At 26.9% G+C, this 14,111-nt stretch overlaps 1 non-coding gene across 1 annotated transcript; it reads right to left on the bottom strand.

Moving 5' to 3' along the window:
• Window positions 1-13,805: 13,805 nt before the first annotated feature.
• On the bottom strand, window positions 13,806-13,876 carry TRNAG-CCC (transfer RNA glycine (anticodon CCC)). The gene has a single exon. It is a non-coding gene; the product is annotated as a tRNA-Gly (tRNA).
• Window positions 13,877-14,111: the final 235 nt, after the last annotated feature.

Raw genomic sequence — 14,111 nt, 5'->3', positions numbered from 1 at the left:
CGTGGGGGGTTTACGCAGCAATGCGGTTCCCCGACCGGATTACAGAGAAACACACGAAGAAAACTAACAAAGTATTAACAACTACAGCTTAAATAAATCCGAACATTTTTTTTTTTTTTTTTTTTAATTTGATATAATTAAAACTTGCTAGATGTTAAAAGATTAGATCGCAGGATTAATAAACATACATTAAACATAAAAAATGTTAACAAATCTCCAACAATTATACAACTTATTGAAAAAAAAATGTTCGGATTTATTTAAGCTGTAGTTGTTAATACTTGTTAGTTTAATTCGTGTGTTTCTCTGTAATCCGGTCGGGGAACCGCATTGCTGCGTAAACCCCCCACGGCCCTTATGCCAGCTTAATCCCTCTGCCGACAGTCGGCTGGCCTTAGGACTAAGTGTCCCATTGACCTTGAGCTGGCGTTATAATTAGAGACAGTACCATACTGTCTTGGGATCTCTACAGACCCCTGCGCTATGCTTACGTAGGCTTTCTACTGCCATGGGAGTTATTGTTGCCGCACTACCCAAGGAGATCGGTTGTTTTTTTACAAGGCCCGATCACGGCCTGATGCTAGTCTTTTTATAGTGGGGTTATTACGACTAGCGCCCACTTTTGCGACGGTCGTCCCGGTTATTGTTCTTTTACTTACCAAAGCGAGGCTCGAACCCGGGCAGTTCGGGAATACAACTTATTGAACTTTGAATATATCAATGCAAAAAAATTATCTGGGGGTTTTTTTTGTTTTTTACCCGGGGTTTTCCAAACAAGAAAAGTTTGTAATAATTCACAGGAGTTTATATTTCAGAATCTCAGGTTTACAAACGTTATTTGTATTGGCCAGAAATTATAAATATTAGAATTTTGTTTAAGGATAAATAATTGATTAAGAGAAGTCAAATTAATTATTTTTGGCTAACTAATTTACTAAATTAATTAATATGTAATATTGTATACTTTAATTAAAAATACTATGTAAATTGGTTTTATATATTGTTGTATCTATTTCAGCTGTCATACGATTTTTTATAATAAAACTACACATACAACAGAATGAAACTCCTATTTATACCTTTATTCTTTTTAAAAATCTATTGCGAATATGGAAATTTTGATAATCATTTATTATCTGGAAAACTAATTATAGTGACTGATGGTGCATGTAATGTAGAGTGCCAGAAAATACTTGAAAAGATTTCTAAAATTACTTCAGAATATTTTATTACTGATATAACAACTGATATGAATGCCAAGAATTATATCTCAGAACTAAAATATACCGGAGATTACCCAGTTTACTTTTTTAAAAGTGTTTTTCTTTCAGATATCAATCATGATGAGGAGCTTGCATCTCTTCTTAAGGATCTTTAATTAAATAAAATCTCTAACATTCTGTTTAATTAATTAATTAAAGTATATGTCGAAGATAATTATAAAAAGGGTATTTATTAATTAGTATTGGCTCAAATACAGTGAGGTACTGTCTATAATTAAACTCCTAGTTAAGGTCAATGGAACATTTAGTTCTAAGGCGAGTCGATTTTCGACAAGAGGTATTGATAGCTATAAGGCTGTGTAGAGTTGTAGGGGTAACCTGATTTTTGCTGCATTTGTACTACTTTCAATAAATACCATTTTTTTTAGTATTGGCTCAAATAGCTATAATCCAGCCGTGTATAATAAACCAAGGAAAAAAACTTTTATCTATGATCAGATGAAAATGCTGCAAATGAAGCCAATTTAATAATATACAACTTATAATTTTGCTTAAATATTTTAAAGTCAAAAATCATTATAGTAGTAAGACATACTAATATAATTTTGGCGATTATTTACTGTTACTTTTTTATTAACACACAAATATCAATAATATTTTATACACATATATTTGGCTTTTCATTGTCCTTCAAAATTTTTTATAAATCGTATAGGGTCTCATTACATAATGTTTAAAAAGACAGTAATTTTGTTTATAATTGTTATAATCGGTCAAGATTAATACCCCTAATGTCAATAAATATTTTAAGTAGTAACAATAATCTAACCCCTAAAACACAAAACTACCGATTACTTAAAGTATATTTCAATTAAAACGTTTTTTTAGAAATTTATATAATTATTTTTTAAAAAACAATTAACGGTAGATTGTTTAATCCTCTTTTACTTTTTGTCTTGAATCATGAAATGTGTTTGACGTAACGATTTTTACTCCAACCATAATTATATATTTAAACCATATTATATGCATTATTTGAAGTGCGATCAAAAATGCAAAGAGACAAATTTTTAAATAAGAAAAATGTTCTTTTAAAAGACTTTTGAAAACTGGCACAATAATATATTTGGGATATATGATTAGTCTCAACATGAAAAATGCAATCATAAAGATGAAAAATATTATATTTCCTACTATTTGATTATTTAAATGATGTTCAATTATACAAGTTTCTAATAGTGGATCAGAAATGTCATGTAACATAAGTATTACCACCCCAAATTTTATGAATCTAATATTATTTGATAATGTCATTAGTGAAATGGTTAAACAATGATGTAAAACCATCTGAACAAAATCTTTTTTGTGCGGTTCAAAAAATATTGTAATTATTTCAATTGTATAAAAAGCTAATTCATATGTGTAATATAAAATGAATTTCAGCGGTATGTGCTTTAAAGGTTTAGATATTTCACTCATATTAAAAACAAAATTTTCATTTCTCAAAACCATACCGCCAACTATTACAGATGAAATATAGAACAACTGCTTGTAAAACGACAACCCGATTCCAATTTCCTCGATTTCCGACTTAAGCTTTTTTCCCGCAGTGAAAGATAGTTTTTATAAAGCCTTTTAGTAATGAAAAACTTTACAAATGCTAGCAAAAGGAAAAATAAAATAAACGAGCACACTTTCTCATTTATTACCAATTGAGTCATATATTGTATTAATTAATATTTTTTGAATATTTGATGAAACACTAAAATAACCACAAGTGGTGACCACGTGAAACGAGAACAAACATCACTTTCAGTTTTATAAGTATCCTCTAACTGCAAAGAAATGTTATTTAATCGGTGCCTAGTAAATTTTAAAAGTTTTCAGTGGAGTTAAACGTTCTTTTAATCAATCAACTGCAAAGAATTACTTTGTTGTACATTTTTAGAAACATAACATGTGCTTTGGGCAAGTTGGGCTAAACAAACCAATGAAATATCTGAAAACAAGTAAAACTGTGTGTAAAATCGCCAGTAGATGTGAATTTTAAAAATGCTATTGCATACATGAAATAAGCCAGCTCTGGGCAGTTTAAAAACTTAAAACTTAATCTGGCCGATAGTAAATCGAGTAAAATGCGTATTTGTAGCTGATTCTCAAATTCACCTTCCCGGCTGTATAATACTCTTTTAATGCATCAATTTTTAACAAGATGCTTTATATATCATTTTGATTAATCCTTTTAGAAATTAATATTCTATAAATATGCTATTAAAATTAAATAAACATATTTTTGTTTTAAGGTGGTTATTGAAGACTGGAAGTAAAGTAAAATTTATTTAATCAACTTTTATAAAAAATTTAAAAGTTGCCTTTAAGAAAAGTGACATCGTTTCTCTTAACCAAATTTAGTGTGGCATTTTTTTTACAAGAAAAAAGGTTATTTACAGAAATACACAAAAGACAAATAAAAAACCAATTAAGATTGGCATCGTGTTTTATTTGTTGTTAAATGAATTGGATACATCAAAAAAAGACAAATAAAAAACCAATTAAGATTGGCATCATGTTTTATTTGTTGTTAAATGAATTGCGTACATCAAAAAAAGACAAATAAAAAACAATTAAGATTGGCATCATGTTTTATTTGGTATTAAATAAATTTCACAAATTCACATTCTTATTAGTTTTTTGAGACATTCTCCTTTTCCTAATATTTGTTTGTTATAGATCAAAATTAAAAGGCTTCAATTAACATAATTAATTAAAAATTATTTAAATACATTATTCTTAAATAAATAATTAGTTTTACATGAATGCTACATATTTCTGAAAACGCTTATGTTAAAATCGTATTTCCCGCTATAAAGATTTTTACCTAAAAATATTAATTATTTTTGTTATAATCGGTCAAGATTAATACACCCAGCCCCAATGTCAATAAATATTTTAAGTAGTAACCATTTTAATTGCTTGTTTCAGAAAAAAACATCAAAATTTAAATTTATACAAAAAACACATTTATTAATTGGGAATGTAATATTTTAGAGAATGAGATTTCTGAAGGAAGAACGAATCTATACGGAAAGTTTCATATCCAAGTAATTTCCAAGTGTCAAAGAATCCCAATTTTTCGATATCTGGATTTACGTCTGCCAAAATTCTTTCAGGATCATAATCACGTTCGTTTTGGAAAGCTTTTTCAATATAATTCTTAGTATTAGCTTTTACAAATAGTTTTAAATTTGATAAAGCTGGTTCAAACATTGGTTCTAATGATAAAGCATTGTTATATTGCTCTGCTGCATCTGAAAATCTCTGAATGCTATAATAATAATTTCCGTAAGTGTTATAAATATATTCATTATTTTTAACACTTTTAATTGCTTCATCAAGACAAAAGGCAACATCGATATTGAGTAGTTTAGGGGTTTCTAATCCAATTCTTGCAAGTATGTATTGAATATATGGATCTCTTTCTTCTTCCTTTCTATATCTAAAAATCTCCTTAACATCCATTTTTAAATAGAAAATATAAAATCTCAATCTTTTCAAAAAATAATTATCACTATGTTTTGAATATTTTTCAATTTCTTGAAGCGCCAAATCATATTTTCTTTTAAGAATGTAAATATGAATAATTTCTAAATTTATAACCAAAAGCATTTTATAACCATCTGGGATTCTTAATAATCTTTGAAAATATTCTAGTGATTTATCTAAAAATCCCATCCTTTTCTTAGCTTTTGCTGCACAAATTAATACAGAAACTAAAAATTTACTATTAAAAGGGCCTTTTATAATTTGCGAAAACTGTTTTAATGCCAATTTGTTTTGCCCTGTAATTAGATTCCACATAGCCATAGAATTTAAAGCCCAAGGATCTACAACATGGGCATTTTTAGCATAATTAAAAAGGGATTTATAAGCGTTTACACCATCTCCTTGATATAAAAACATACTCCCTTCTATAATATAAATAATATTATTTTCTGGATCTACATTAGAGATGTTCTTTACAATTTTCTCAATTCTTGGAATGTTTTTTTTGTTCAAAACATCTTTTGAACTCTTCATACATTCCATTGATATACTGTTTAACAGAAGCACTCAATGATGTTTCTGTATCTGCGTAAGAGTCGTATTCATTCCTTTCATCTAAAGTATAAGCTGGTTGGATTTCCATTAATGAGGGTAAAGTTTTCACAATTTTTAAATAGAGAAAAAATAAGCAAAAAAACAGTGATTGGTTTATATAAAAAGACATACGTTCAATTATTTATATAATGATATTTATTGGTATTTTATATATTCCCCCTCCTTTTCGTTTGGAAAGCACTATTAAAGAGCATTTAAAAAATTTTATGATCTTAAAAATTTTCCAAAAAAACTACAAATGGCAATAGAAAGAAGGCAATACAAATTAATTTAAAGATTAGTAGAATTAAAAAGAAAAAATACTGGGAGAACACAAAGCTTATAAACATAATAAAAAACATTAAAATCATTATTTATTAGAGTGTTAATTTATTTATAATTATTTTCTTAAAAAAATATAAGAAAATGTATTATTCAGTAAACAGAAAGTAAGAATGAATAATTTCTAATTGTCCCCTTTGCCCTTTTAAGTAACTTATATTTTTCCTTTATTTTAAATAATTTTAGTACATATTGCTTGGAATGACGCTAATTTTCAGTCCAATCACAGATGAGATTACAAGAAATATATACTAAAGTTATTTAAAACCAAATAAATTGTATTTAGACTATTTATTTGGGTTTATTTATTTTAATAGGCATCTCTATTGTATTATTAAAACATTTCTCTCTTTTTTTAATATGTTACATCTTCAAATGTCAAGGCTTCCTAAAATAAAATTTTTGGAAAATTTTTAACAAAATAAAGAGAAAAAACAGGCTGAACAAAGGAATAAAAGAGAGATAAAATGTACATTCTAACAAAAAAACAATGAAAATTAAATATTAAAAGGGCAATAAAGCTTTTAACAGCTTATTATTTAAATTATTTAAAATTAAACTGCTTAAAAATAAATAAAATTCCTGCCGTTTTGTAGTTTAATTAATTTTGAGCATTTATTTAATTAACATAGATGACATGAATTATAAATTAATTTAATTCGGCATGTCAAGCAAAAAAATAAAACAATGAATACAATTCAAAACGGCCAATATAGAAATGACACATAATCACAATTGACTAAGTAAAAAGTGTTTTGGGAACTGAATAATAAATTTCTGTAAAAGAAATAAAAACATTTTTTATAAGTAATTACTTATAATTAATAAATATTTTAAAACTAATTAATTTGACTTGACTCTGTTTTATATAATCAGATCATAAAGTAAACCCAAAGAATAACGAATTCGAATGGCACTCAATGTGTGATGATCACTTGCTTGATTTAATATGATTTTATCAAAGTATATGTGTGCTTTTAATTAGGTTGTCTGCCTCTAATTTTTAACAGAAAATTACAAGTTGAAATAACCACTATATTTGGACTAACAAATATAAGCCTCTAAATTGACTGCTTGTCATTTCTTTTTTGAAGTTAATTTTTAATCATTCTACAAAATATTTCTAATTACAATGCAATTCTTAAAATTTCATTAATAGCTGTCATTCATTCAGAAAATTCAATCAATTAATTTCATTTAAACATCAGAACAGACAAAAATCGGCAGTAAGCAAATAAGATTTAACGGCTAAACGAAGAAATGCACCCTTTACCGCCTAAAATATGAAATATAATAATGTTAAGTTGTTGTAAATAAAAATATTTCCCATTTGGCTTAACAAATTATACTAGCAATGGCAATAGGTATTGCCATGGCACTAATTTCAACTCAATTACTGCAATTTTTGTTATGTTTTTGGAGATTTACAACTGTTATTTATATATTAATTTTAAAAAGTAAAAGAATTCCAAAATACTTGTATCGTTTTGCACAATTAAACAGTGAATTGACAGTGTTTAAAGTCGAAGAAAATCATATTAGGGGTATTTATTAAATATTATTAGCACAAATAGCTATAATACAATCTTCAATTTTAATACCTTTTATTTAAATAGTATTTAATAAATAGCCCGTTAATTTCTAGTAGGTCTTTAGATATTAATACCGTTAATATTAAAATCTCTTGAAGTTTTAAAGAAAATTTAATTTAAAGTGTATATAGCCAATATTTAGTACTTTATAACGTTTAATGCAATTAATGGTAATAAAGCAACCGAAATTACAGAAAATTATATCTTACTGCCTGATTAGTTTTAAAACCGGTAGTAACAAACGAGTCCATTTTATTCAAAATTTAGTGCTCGAATCTGCACGATATATATAGTGTTATTTAATTTAATTGAAAAATACCTATGAATATAAATTTTTGAACAGAAGACATATCAAAATCTTTAATTATTATCCAAAAAGATCTGGAATAAATTTTTTAGTCATCAATTGCTTCATAAAAATAGCAGGTGGGCCCATTTTTTAGCAACCCGATTTTTTTAGTTCCAATTATTAAAAGATTTTTCTATAAGGCAACCCTATGGCATTATAAAACTATTTAATCAACAGCAATATTGTTTTAATCCTATTTATTAAACATTATTTGACCAATAATTTCTGAGAAGTAATTTTGCAAGCCAATCCGGGTGCTTGGCATCTGAAACATTCTATTAAATCTAAAAACTATGTTTAAATATGATAATTGGATTCAAAAATTATAACAAAAGAGCTAACAATCTAAATTCCCTTCTTTTAAAAGTAGAATTCCTTTATTTACAAAAGCCAAAATCGCTTCTCTAGTAGGTGCTTCTGTTGTAAAATCTCTAGACATAAAAGCTTCTGCAAAAGACAAATGGATTTCTATTTTTCTATTAAAATCGGAAATACTTTCTAAAATATCAAAAGAAAATATTAAAAATACCTTCATTGTTTCTGTACGCGATGCTTTAAATTTATCTAAAGCTAAATTAAAAAATTTAAAATTTTTATTCATAAGAAATGCCAAACTCTTAAATTGAATTTCCAATATTTCAAAATCGGTTAAATCTATTAATTGATCAAACATTTGAACTCCAAATTTATCAAAGATTCTATTCGAAGTTCTATCTAAAATACTATCGAAATTATGATGAACGGCTCTTATTGCTTGTTTATCTGTGCCTTCTTTTAAAATTTTTATTGCTTTTTGTAAAAACATCGGATTAAAATTTGGATCAAAATAATTGCAATTTTCTGAAAAATCTATATGTGAAATAGTAGGATTTTCATTAAAAACCTCTATAAATTTTTTCAGAGTTGTTTTTTCCTTTTTTTGTAAAAAATTAGGCAATATATTTTTGAAAATATCTATAGAATCTTTTTTAGAAATATCATAAGAATCTTTTCCAAATAAAACAAATGATATAAAGCTTGCTCTATCATTAAATCCTACTCTTAAATCTATAAATCTATTAGTTATAAATTGAATAATTTTTAAAATTAAAATTTCATCAATTTTTATATTTTTAATTGCAACGATTATAATTTTACAAATTTTTATATCTTCTTCATCTGTTAAAGCCAAAGTATTCGTATTTTCTAGAATTGTCTTTTCTAAAAAAGTGTTAATTGAGCTATAAGAATAAATTTCATTTAAAATTTTACTTTCTTCTGGAGACAAATCTTTTGGCACAATTTTGCCAAATTTTCCAGTCAATTTTGTTTCCAGCACGCTTTCATCTTTAATAGCCGGGTGTTTTATCATTTGGGCTAAAATTTAAAAGAAATTATAACTCTAATGCCAAAAACTAAGCATTTATTTAATATTTTGGATTAACATATAAAATTTGATATAAATAATCTTGTTAAAGTTACCTCTGTGTCTAAAATTCTATTTACAAATCTACTTAAATGAAAATCCAAGAGCAACTCAAACTTTAAAAACATGAAAAAAACGAAATTCACACCAGATTAAATGTATCAGCTAGATTAATGAATTTAGACCTATTTAATTCATTCATATTTATATTTTTGCTATAAATTACTATGTTGGTGCCTATCCCAATATACAACTTTTGTAAATTAATGTTAAAAGAAAAGACACAGTGTATGAGCCACTTGCCCTTTATTAAATGATTAATTTAAGGGTGAATGTGGTTGTTTGTATTATATTAATATTTGATAGATTTTTAAGACAGTATGGTACTGTCTATAATTAAACGCCAGCTCAAGGTCAATGGGACACTTAGTCCTAAGGCTAGTCGACTGTTGGCAGAGTGATAGAGATGCTATAGGGGCCCCAGAGTTTTGTAGGAAACTTCTTTTTTTGCTGTAGGCAACCACTTATCAATAAATCCGATTTTTTTTTATTTGATTGATTTTATCCTGGTAGCTAGCAGGTTTATAAAACTAAAATCATTTAGCGCAATTAATTGTTTGTATTAAATTAATATTTGACCGATTTTATCCTGGTAGCTAGTAGGCTCTTGTTGGATTCTGCTAAGATGCCTCTTTTAAACATATCATACTCGCATTTTCTTCTGTAATCGAGTGTGGCACTCTCAAGAATCTTTTGTAGTATCTTATATTAGATGTATGCTTCAAATCAAGTCGAGGCTGTTAAGTATTGTTTATACTTTTCAGGATTAATGTAATGTCCCATATTATGTAAAATTAGGAAAAAATATTATTAAATTTAAATGATTGCATGGGTAAATTAAACCTTGTTATTTTATATTAAGACGGTATAGTAGAGTCTTTAAATATCAAGCCAAAGGAACACTTATTTTTAAGGCAAGCCAACTTTCAGCAGAAAGATTGAAATACCTTAGTGACTGTGTGGTTGTAATAGGGAATGCCCGACGTTTACTACATAACAAGCGCTTTTTAATAAATCCCTTTTTTATTGTTTTATAGTAGAAATTTTCAATTGAATGAGCTACCGAAAAAAAAAAATCGGATTTAATGAAAAGTGGTTGCCTTACAGCAAAAAAAGAAGTTGCCCACAAAACTCTGGGAGGCCCCTATAGCATTTCTATCCCTTTGCCGACAGTCGGCGAGCTTTAGGACTAAGTGTCCCATTGACCTTGAGCTGAATGAGCTACCGAACTATACAAAGACACAGTGACACAATAATTAAATATTTTTTAAAAAAATGTTTATGACCATCTCGCACCATTAAAAGCAGAGTTACAAGCTTCCCACTTAGTAACTTATATATCATTAGTTGAATAACAATTTTACAAAAACTATTGTTAAGATATTAATTAATGCCGCCTTATCCAAAAATTGTTTTTATGAGATATTAAAGAAAGTCGAGTTTGATTAATAAGATATTAATTAATGCCGCCTTATCCAAAAATTGTTTTTATGAGATATTAAAGAAAGTCGAGTTTGATTAATAAGATATTAATTAATGCCGCCTTATCCAAAAATTGTTTTTATGAGATATTAAAGAAAGTCGAGTTTGATTAATAAGATATTAATTAATGCCGCCTTATCCAAAAATTGTTTTTATGAGATATTAAAGAAAGTCGAGTTTGATTAATAAGATATTAATTTATGCCGCCTTATCCAAAAATTGGTTTTATGAGATATTAAAGAAAGTCGAGTTTGATTAATAAGATATTAATTAATGCCGCCTTATCCAAAAATTGTTTTTATGAGATATTAAAGAAAGTCGAGTTTGATTAATAAGATATTAATTAATGCCGCCTTATCCAAAAATTGTTTTTATGAGATATTAAAGAAAGTCGAGTTTGATTAATAAGATATTAATTTATGCCGCCTTATTCAAAAATTGGTTTTATGAGATATTAAAAATAGTCGGGTTTGATTAATAAAATTTTATTTGATTTTAAATATATTAGGCTGTTGTTAAAGCTTCATTAATCAAGGAAACTATGTTTTTAAATATACACGTGTACACAATCTTAAATTATAACTTAAGGTTGGTTTATGGCTGTTTAAGCCAATGCTATTTAATAAATACCCTTGTTATGATTATCTTCAACTCTTAATGTTAAGTTTACCCTGATGTCATTAAATTCTTTTAACACTTAATAATAAATAGAAAAAATTTCTTATTTTGCCTTTTAAATTAAGATTGCACGGTGTCTTTGTATCCACAACTCTCACAGAAATAGAAAACTGTTTGCCCTTCATCCGCCGATCTAACTTGTGCTGTGCTATATGAAAGTTCTATTTTATTACACTTTGGACAAGGAACATTAATTTTTGCTCCTTTAACATCAACTTCCTCATGCTCCTTTTCATGGTGGAATGTCTTTGATATGAAAATGGGAACAATTTCTGGCACTTCAACTATTCTACCACATCTTTTACAGCTAATTTCTTCACTTACTAAAGTTGGAAAAAATATTAAAGCTCCACACTGACAGAACATTTTTGGTTAAAAAATTTCAACTTTTTAAAAAAACATTTGAATTTCTAAATATCAAAAAGCTGAGTAAAAGTGGCTTGAATAATTAACAACAATGAAATAAAATGCTAAAAATACTACATGAGGAGGGTTTGTTCTAAACGATAATAAAATTTTGAAAAGAATATTTATAAATACTGTTATAGAATCCTTTTAACCACTAGATACACTTAATGATTTAATACTTATTTAAAGTAAGAGTTTGAGGTAAACATGGGTATTTATTTAAGTACAATATATATATCCAACTTTTAATAAAGAGATTACACCATCGGCGATGGTACAGATAAATACTGTTGCGGAATCCTTTTAACCACTGAATACCCTTAACGATTTAATCCTTTGATAATATAGATCTTACGTCGTCTTCAAAGGCACAAGAGATAATTTTTAAATAAATATTTAAGTGATTTTGAGGTTAAATGTTATAACGCTGATTTTTTTATCACTTAAAGCAAGGATTTCAGTTTTATAATACTTTCTAAATATTAAACAAATATTGATTAAATTGCCTTTCAGATTTAGCATAATAGATTTTATTTATTCAAATAAGATAAGAACTGAAAAAAGATAAAACTTATGGAAACTGTGCTAACCTACCAAGATATATTAAGTCGAATAGAAATTTAACAATCAAGAAGAGATTGTTTTTTTAGAAAAATAAATTACTAATAATTATAAATGTAATGTTAAAATAATTTCAAATGTAATAGCAAGGAGAGTGTTAGATACAAAATTCCACAATAAGTACTGAATGAAATGGTGATTTAACCTAAGATTGAATAATACCTTTATGGCTAGTTCTAAAGAAGACTTGGCCCAAAGAAATTAAGAGGGAAGAGAAAATGACAGAAGCACGGGGAAGTCAATCTAGTGGGTATTTAAACATCTAAAAAATGCCTTTTTAAACCTTAAATTAATAATAGAAGATGTTTTATTTTATTTAGGTAACTTATTGAAAGTAAGGGTAACAAAAATATTACATCCAGGGGCTGATTTTTAAAACAGTTTACTTAATCTTTTTTTTAATTGATTAAATTTTACAAATTAAAAACTTATAGCATTTAAACAATGTAAGAGTATAAGCAATCCTTTTTTAATTATATTTAATGTTATCTGAAGACCTATTGGACATTAAGTGTTATTTATTAATTTTTTTAAGAATATTTGTTTAAAACGTTTTTAATTTAATTATCTTTGGTCCTACAGATTTCCAATCATTTACAGTAATAAATAACGGCTTTGCATTATTGTTCATTCCAAATACTGAAGCCCCTGCGAAACTATTGATTAAATCCTTTTCTCTCAAAATAAAATCATTAAAATCTAAACCAATTTTATCAAGAACAAGTGATTTTACAAAATTGTAAAATGTTTCATATCTAAATAATCCGCCAGTTAGAATAATACAACCATTCGATGCATTCTTTTTATTCATGCAATTCGCTTTTCTTAATTCATCTATTTTTTCTATGCTTGAATTCAGAATTGGTTTTAATATTTCGAAAATATCAATTTCAAATTTATTTTTTAAAAGATCTATTAAATCAACAGAATCTAAAGCTGATGATAGACTCAAATCTCCAGAAACATCAACTTTTTCTCCTATAAGTTCTTTAAAAATTTGCTCTTGCTCCTTTTCACTCTTTTTAGAAATTAAATACATTAATTTATCTCTTAAATAAACTCTACCACCTCCAAAAGATTTTAGTTCTGCCAGTTTTCCATTTAATACTAAAGAAATTGAAGTAGAAGATGAAGAGCAACTAAGAATTGAAGCTGTAATTTTACCTGCACCAAAGACTTCGGCAACTCTACAATTTAAAAAAGTGATGGAATTTACTAATTGTTTATCAAAAACATATTTAAGGATATAGATTCTTGTTTCTGGCGAGAAATTATCTGGTTCTACGTAAATTAGGGAGTCTAACATTGTCTTTTTAATATATTTTTCTATAATTTTACAACTAGTTTCTAAATGATCTTCTTTACTAGAATCATCTAATTCAACTAAATAGGTTGGATGAAAGTCTCCGGTATAACCAATTTTAGAATTAAAAGAACCAACTTCTACAATTAAAGTGTTCATGTGTGGAGAAATAAAAGACATAGGGGCTAAAAAATAACAAAATGTATGCGTCATACGGGAATCGAACCCGTGTCGGTAGGATGGGAACCCACAATTATGCCACTAAACCAATGACGCTTAAAAGGGCTCTGGTGCCAATATTAGTGCAAATTATAAAATGATAAAATTTTTTGATTGATCTTGTGATTTTTTTAATAATTTATCTTTTGTTTGTTTGATTACAGAAATACTAACCAATAAATATTTTCTTTTTAATTACAAATAAAATCATTTTTAAATCATGAAAATGAGCACGATGTACCTGCCTTAGGTGCAAAATAGCTGTAAATTAGTTCTACGTAACCAAACCACC

Source organism: Arctopsyche grandis, unplaced genomic scaffold (assembly GCF_051622035.1).
Source record: "Arctopsyche grandis isolate Sample6627 unplaced genomic scaffold, ASM5162203v2 HiC_scaffold_356, whole genome shotgun sequence".
In the NCBI taxonomy this organism is placed as follows: Eukaryota; Metazoa; Arthropoda; class Insecta; order Trichoptera; family Hydropsychidae; genus Arctopsyche; species Arctopsyche grandis.
Note: the sequence above shows the minus strand (reverse complement) of the source record. Positions and strands in the feature narration are given on the sequence as shown.